The sequence below is a fragment of the Papaver somniferum genome, unplaced genomic scaffold (genome assembly GCF_003573695.1).
Source record: "Papaver somniferum cultivar HN1 unplaced genomic scaffold, ASM357369v1 unplaced-scaffold_107, whole genome shotgun sequence".
In the NCBI taxonomy this organism is placed as follows: Eukaryota; Viridiplantae; Streptophyta; class Magnoliopsida; order Ranunculales; family Papaveraceae; genus Papaver; species Papaver somniferum.
Window position 1 is genome coordinate 8,830,416 of NW_020619603.1, and position 8,304 is coordinate 8,838,719.

Genomic DNA, 8,304 nt, shown 5'->3' on the forward strand with positions numbered 1-8,304 from the left:
AACTGGCAGTGCGATCATATGCCTCAATTAACACAGGCATAGGATGATATGGAAACGTTGAGAAGGCTCACGCGTGATTATGTTGCTCTTGAGAGAGAGAGCGTGATAGGCATATTTTACCCAAATACCCTTCCTCCTGTTGTGGTTGGTAAAATCCATCGTTTTTCATGTTTTCCTTCTTCATCTTCTCTAACTTTACTCTCTCAATAATTCTATTTCTTTAAAAAAAAAACATCTGATTTTTTAATCTCACTAATTATCTTTAACTTAATCATCTCACTAATCATTATACTAACTATTATTAACACTAACTAATCATCACCCAAAATTAATCAGGAAGGTAATTTAGGTATTAATATAAATATCTAGATAAGGGGTGACCTAGATTTACTTCTAATGTCGTTAGCCAAAATAAAATCATGGTCCCAAAAAAACCATGGTCCCAAAAAATCGTTCTTTTCAAACGCATGTGATAGTATAGTTTGAAGACTAATCGATCATTACTTTTTACTAACGGCACATCTAATGGGTTACCCATTAGTTTAACATCAACTTGGAATAAACATGCTGATGAATTAGTAATCGCCAGATTGGCGTGTCAATAGGACTTTAGAGAGGACTTGGGGCTTTTTTTTTGGACTTGGCATGATTTTGATTATGTGGTTTAAAGTTTGATGGCGTGGTTTATGGTTATCCTTGCCTGTCTATTTCTGCATGAAACAGGCAAGTCAGAGCCATACAGGTGTTGCTATATGGTTAAAAAAAGACTTATGTTTTTGTACAACTTGGCATGGCCAATGGTACCCATTAGAATGCAAATTTGCTTTTTTGGCGTGGCCATTGGTTCACTATATGTTTCGGCATAATAAGCACGAGAAATGTGGAAGAAAAACACACATCATTTCTTGTTTAAAAAAAAAAGAGAAAACCCTTGACACGTAAGGGAATTAAGTAATTTACGCTTCCCTCATTGGAAATGCTCTTAGAAACATCTAAGCTTTCCAGTGTGGGCCTACATCCTAGAGCTGGGATACACATTATGAAGTACAGACGTGCATAGAAAGGGACTAAACTAAACATGTTGCATTTATAAGAAATTTTTGAGTTAGCTCAAGCTTTTATTTTGGTACACCACTTTCCCTTACATCCTATTGATACACATCTCCATTTCATGCGGAGATTACTGATACAAACTATTTGTATTGGGAATTCCAAACACCCTTTCTAAGGACCCATCATACACATATCTTACACTACGAACCAGATACATTCATTCTTTTGTAAGCCTACCTACTCCTCAAATTTTTAACTGACCTATCTTATACATAAGTTGGAGTAGCAGATGTTGAGGCGGAACCATTACCAGACACCATAAGCTCTTCAAAGTCTACCTCCTGTAACCGGTATTCAACTTAAACCCACTCTCTTTCCATTCCCTCAAGCACAACACTGGTTGTGTACTTGCATAGGGAAGACCAAGCCTTTGCTTATCAATTTCATCACCCTTTCCGTTTCCGCTGAAAATCTTGCTACGTGAAACCGAGGTTGGTTGGATTACAAGGAAATCTCGGGCCATTACAGATAACTGTGGGTACCTTGAAGTATTCTCTTTCCACCAGTCTAAAACATCTGTTGTAGGACATGGAGACTCAGACAAATACTGGCTGAGCTCATCTCTATATATGGTCATGTCCTGGGCTCTGTACCCCTTTGTTTGTGTTGGACAACAGGCACTCGTGTAATTCTTCATAAAATAGTTCCTTGCCTCTTCCAGATAGCTTTCTGAGTAGAGATTTTCAGGGATGTACTCACCCTTAATCCGCAGTTGTAGCTCCTACCCTTTTTTCCCATGTCTTCAGCACCAATCTTTAGCCAGTCTGGGGTGTCACAAGAAGCAACCATCTTAACAACATCATCCATGAGAGATAATACCAGTCCGACAGCTGGGTCTTTGGTTGTGCATATGCTGCTTGTGATCTGGTGGAAAGGACCAAGGTATTGGTGCATGATACTGACAGCAACTTTCTCCGCAGGGTCCAGAAGCATGCTACAACTAGCTAGAGACTCTTCGTGGTTTCTAATAACAGCATCCATGGATTTAGAGGCCTGCATACATGGTAATAAACTAGATCAGATTTGTGCACTACAATAAAGTCCTCTCCCTAGATTAAAAACAAAATAATTTCATAGTAGATGCGAATGAACTTTTGACAGTTACCCTGCGTGCAATATCCAGCATAGCATAATTGCCACTCCATCGAGTTGAAACATCAATAGGGAATTCCCAGGAACCTTCTCGATATGCAGATGTCGCTTGCTTAAAATCAGATAATATTTCTAGAGATGTCTTCATCTCGAGCACGAACTCTCGTATTTTAGATATCACAGGTTTTGCATTTCTTAGTTCGTCATCTATGATTAGGTATAGTATTCTAGCAGCACATGGGATATGACAGAAAGCAATTTGACCATCCAAATAATCTTTCAGCGTGTGGCAAGCATGTTTGGCCTTCTGACTGTTATCTCGAGGACTTTCATAATAGTGTGATAGATATCTTGGGTTGCAGAATTTGCAACTTCAATTCTTCCCATCAGGAGTTGCTTCAAAGAAAGACATTACTGACTTTTTACTTGACTTTGCTACAGGAGTTCCTGATGTGATAGGCTGCAGCAACAGGCTGGTGATAGGCTGATAGCTGTAACAGAGTTCCTTTTCCTGACAAACCTAGACCAACATTTACTGGCTCGTTCACTGTTGCTGTTTCCATCATATTTTGGGTTCCAAACCTGCACAAGGAAAATAAAGCAATCACTAACAATCATAAAGAAACTGAAGGTAGACCAACATTTATTAGTTGCTCACACGTCTGCTCATGAGATGTAATTCTTTTCCTATTCATGGCACGATCTATATACAACAATAAAGAAAAATTTGTCGATGAAAAATATAATGTAATCACTATCAAACCAATCTTGAACAAAATAATATATTAAGCGAACAATTGGAAACCTAGAAATCAGCATCAACAGGAAATTACACATGATAAAACTTAGTAATGACTATGAGGTGAGCTCTTCATTACATGATTCGAGATCAAAATTTGTAGTGCTACTATCTTTGACTTGCGGCTGATCCCTCTTCGAGACAGTTGTGATGGACGGAAGCAATGGGCTGGAGATGGCATCACTCATCGTATTAGCTGTCCTAGTTACACTTGTGACGAGCTGCGGCCCAGGGGTGGGGACAGCATCAGCCTTCTTTTCAGCTGATTTCGTTACAGCTGTGATAGGCTGCAGCAACAGGCTGGTGATAGCATCACCCATCTTATCAGCCATCTCTAATACAGCCGTGATGGGTTGCGGCAATGAGCTTGAGACCGCATCACCCATCTGATCATATCCAGGATGGCGATATTTCAGATGCCTTCCCAAATTTCCTTGATAGAAAAAGAAAGTGGACTTCAATAAAAACAGCTTTGTGCTCCAATATGTACAAAAGATGATGACTTCTTTGATTATATATTCCGTGTTCTAACTAGAAAGTAATAGTGATTACAGAGGAAATGAAAATAGGGATTACCGTGGGCAGTTTTAATTGGATAGCTTTGATTGCATAATTTGCAACTTCGAATCTTCTCATCAGGAGCTGTTTGAAAGAACATTATGATATAATGATGCCCGTTCAACGACTTTTACTATTTCCGTCATATTATTGGGTTCCATATCTGCAGAAGACAAAGTATAGTAACTAAAATATGATCATTTAGAAATTCAAAATACAGCATATCAGACACTCACACTTCAACTTGCATGTAATGAATTTAATGACAACCAAGAACTCAGATTCACAGTTTTCCTAGCCAAGATTATCCGACTGGGTAAACAAGATGACAAATTATATTCTGCAAAAGACCTCAAGAGAACAAAACTGATTGAAATTATTTGCTTTCCTTCTTTCGATTATAAATTATACGAACAATCAAAAATTTATTCTTATTCACTCTTACCAGTACTCATTCCTGTGCCAATATTTTCATTCACCCGATGTTGAGCTTGTTCAGAAATTCTAGGGCTTTGCAGGAAATTGAAAACTTCGCTGCCCCCCGTTGACCCAATACTTGGAGTATTGTCTGCTTTTCTTGTGGCACCTTGATGTGGTTGACCTAAATGAGCAGTGATCATAAGCATAATGTCATCAATAACTGTACTTGTAGGATATATTCTCAGAAAATAAACAATCTCTAGCAAAAATGACCATAAATAGTTTACATTTCGTTTACTTTATACCGGCACTAGTTTCTGCTTCATTCACAACTTTCTTTTCATCTCCACTGCGTGCTAATTTCCGCCTAAGATATGTATGAATTGAGCCTTTTTTCACGAACCGCTTCCTTTCTTCTTCGGTCATTAAACTGTGTTTCACTTTATCTAGAATACGACGCTGCTGCAATTGATCTTCCCTTCGCTGTGCATCCGTTTCACCTTGACTTTGCCTTTCACTTTCATGTACATTTACGCCACACACAGGTTCCCTAACTTGAGCTTTCCAGGGGATTCGAGGAGTATGACGAAGATTGGGAACATTATTACCCTCCATTCATACAATTCACTAAATCAAAAAACAAAAAATCAACAGTCCATCAGTGACACAAAAAAGAACTTGTGTGAGTTCTTACAGACTTTGAAATTTCCAATTAAGTCAAGACGAAAACTTCTAGCACTCTTTTCTCAACATATGACATACTGGGCATATGCTCAATTGAATCTTATGGAAGATCTTACAGACCTAATCCCTATAGATTGGTGAACCCTTTCAGGCAAATGGGGCATCTAATACCGAACAATCGAAGTGTAATCTGTAACCAAATTCACAAAACCAAATATCAACTTCTTTTACCTCCGAAATGATGAATGCCGGAAGCTAGTACTGAAAACCACCAAACCTTATTCTTCTTCTTCTCGATCAGATTAAGTCCTGAATTTGACATTTAAACATACAAAATTAGGTTTTAAGAAACTTATCACAAGGAAAGGATGAGATAGAGCCCCAACAAAATAATTTACCATGGAGTATTTGAAGTAAGAGATAATCTCCGAAGCTCAATTGAGAAGTCCTGAAATTTCACTGAAGAAACCCCCGGAGGAGAAGAGGAGGAGTGTCATCGACGGGAGAGAGAGAGAGATGGAGAAAGGGGGCTCCGGACCTAAAAGTAAACTTATCCTTGGCCTTGTCTACTCAGTAACATTTTTTTACTTTTTACTTGGGGTAACTTTTACTCTCATCATACTCATAGTCTGTCTTTCCCATGCGTGCCAAGTTTTTTTTACTTTATACTCTTGGGGTAACTTTTCCTATCATATCTCTGTCTTTCCCTGCTAAGTTTATTTATTTATTTTGGATAAGTGTGTTTCACATGAGTATGATTTAGGTGTTCTAGTTAGCAATAATGCTAGTAGTGGCTTAGGTAGTTCCATTTTTTATAAATTACGCGTTACTATTCAAAGGGGAGTTGGAACCCAGCTTGTTGTTAGGTTACCAACCAAAAACAAATTGTAAATTTTATCTTCTATAAGAAAAGATACTAAAAAAAATAAGAAATTAATAGGTGAAAATTTATTTATTTTTCGGGAAATTAATAAGTGAAAACTATTGTAAATCCTTTACTCTATGGGTTCAACATTATGAAACCCCACAAAATATATCCTTCACTATCAACTCCATTCTTTTACATTTTGATACTGCTAGCCAAAATATCAATTTCTGAAGATCTTCAGATCTAGTCCAATTTTATATTATGTATTTTGATATTAACAAAATTAACCTTTTCTTTATATACAAGAGGAATAATTTTGTTTTTCTCTCTTCTTCATTCTCTTTCTCTCGAGCCAAGTTAGTAAATTCGCAAATCATTAGTGAATTTTTGCGAACTCCGAATTTACACGTCCTATTCTCATATGTATCCAACTCCGAACTGACTACGTGTATAATATGAGAACCTCATATGTATCCAACTCCGAACTGACTACGTGTATAATATGAGAACCCCGAATAATGCGCGAATTGTTCTTGTAAAATCGACTAAAAATTTTATGCTGAAGTGAGACGAACTCGAGACCTCTATCACACCAGCAGAGAGTCTAACCAGTTGGCCATAAGCTGGTTGTCGTTTTAACTTCATCTGCTACTTATATATTCATTGTTCTCATTTTTCTCAAGCAACCCACCACTAAAAAGTCTTTACATATAATTTGATATACACCGAATTTTGTGTACCGAAATCATATATCTAAAACGAATTATACATGTACGTATGACGTTCCGAATTACTACCGTATCACGAACCGTTGAATGGATTATTAATCGAATTTGATTTTTAAAAATCCGGATAATACCCGTACGTATTCCGTTCTGTATATTTTCCATATCACAAATTGCTAACTAGGCTCTCTCTCGAGAGCTTTTCATTTCTGTTTGTTATCTCTTTCTCTCTCCGGTTCTTTCAGAAACACATTTTAGGGATCTAAATTAATTTTGAGCAGAGACACTACATTGAAAAATGTAATCGATTAATTTCGTGTTTTCCAGTTTGATTGAATTTAGGTTTGAATTGATTATCAACACCAAGAAATGGAGGAGCATCAGTTGCAGTTGAAAACACAAATCCAAGAAATAGATTTCACTAACTGATCCGCAACTTCAACACGAATTCATCAACAAGCTAAGTATACAGGTAAGTATCCTCCTCTCTTTGTGATGATGCTTCGATTGAGAAATTTTGGTTCATTTAATTCAGATTATTTCCAGAAATGTATATTAGGGTTTTCAAAACCTAAATCTTTAAATGCTTCTCAATTAACTTATTTGAATCGAAATCAGAGGTTAGATTTACAAACATCTGCTTACTTTGGTTGTTTTAATGTAAACTTTTTTGAAAAAAATTGAACAAAATTCTCGGATCTGTTCTTCCTTAAAATCGTTGTATGTATCTATATTTAGTTTCGATCTATCTGCTGATGTTGATGAGAAGTGTTTTGATTATTCATCTACTGGTGAAGCTTGGATAGGTGGTAATTCGATTTGAATCTGTTTGGAGTGGATGTTTACAGGCAAGTTAGGGTTCGATTTGGGTCTTCATTGATTTTGAATTATATTGAAAACTACAAACATTTGTCTGCATATGTTTAACTGTACCTTCATTATTGGAGACAACTTAAGTTACAGATGAAATACCGGCCGGTGGCTGTAGATCTATTATGAAAATTTTAGATTGTTGCAAAATTTCTATAAAAGTCAGAATCTTATTACGTTAGCTAATCTTTCATTAAGATAACCCAGCAGGGCTAAACATTCTAGCATTGGTAGATCTAGGATCGTCTCATGCTTGAAAATGGATTTGAGATATAACTACATAAAAACGAGATCCATCACCGCCAGGATCACCGTTACCACCGCCGCCGCCGCCACTTTGTTCACCATCACCGCCGTTGAGCCCGGCTGAAATCAATATGAACAAGAAAGAAAAGATTAGACATAAGAAAAGAACTGGTTTTTTCTTCTTCATAATTTTCTTACAATATCTTCACTATCAAGGTTGATGAACTTAAATCTAACAGATCTGTTGGCTTTTGAATCTTAGGCTAAAGGGTTATTCTCTACACAGATTTGGGAGAAACTTTTCTTCTTATATGTCTTTGATGTTGCCCGTTTATTTTAGGGTTTGTTGTTGATCGTTGAATAATCTGATCTAACATGGGTGAATTATATTAAATTATATTGAAAACTACAAATAAGCAACGTTTCTTGCATCAAATTGTTACTTTTAAGAAAAACAATTCTATAGAAGTCAGTATTTCAAATTTGGTAATCAATAAGCCGATGTGTTCTAATATATATCATTTAATGATAATATATATTTAAATCACATTTATTACATGTATCATATATAATATGTAGTATAACTTGTTAGAGGATTGCTCGGTCGAAGTCGCATGCGTTGCTATCTCAAGCATGTGGTCAATGTTAGTGATCAAAACTATAAGTCTTGTTTTCTAGTCTACTATAGCTAAGTCTCGGACTAAGATAGAAAGTATAGTTGAGCTCAAGGACTCCATGGCGATTCATCATACAAGAATAAGAACTACTCAAGGAACCGGTGGAACTTCTCGATAAAAAGGTATGTGAAGATTTGAACTTATCTATCACTCAAAAGTCTATCTATTATATCTCCTACTTCTTGAGACAAAAAGTCGTATGCTATATATAGACTTTGATTATACACAGTTGGTATTTCGAGCCGAGTATAC

At 36.5% G+C, this 8,304-nt stretch overlaps 1 pseudogene; it reads right to left on the minus strand.

Annotated features, from left to right (window-relative positions):
• Nucleotides 1-1,086: 1,086 nt before the first annotated feature.
• LOC113328009 lies at nt 1,087-4,597 on the minus strand (annotated as a pseudogene).
• Between the last annotated feature and the right edge of the window lie 3,707 nt (nt 4,598-8,304).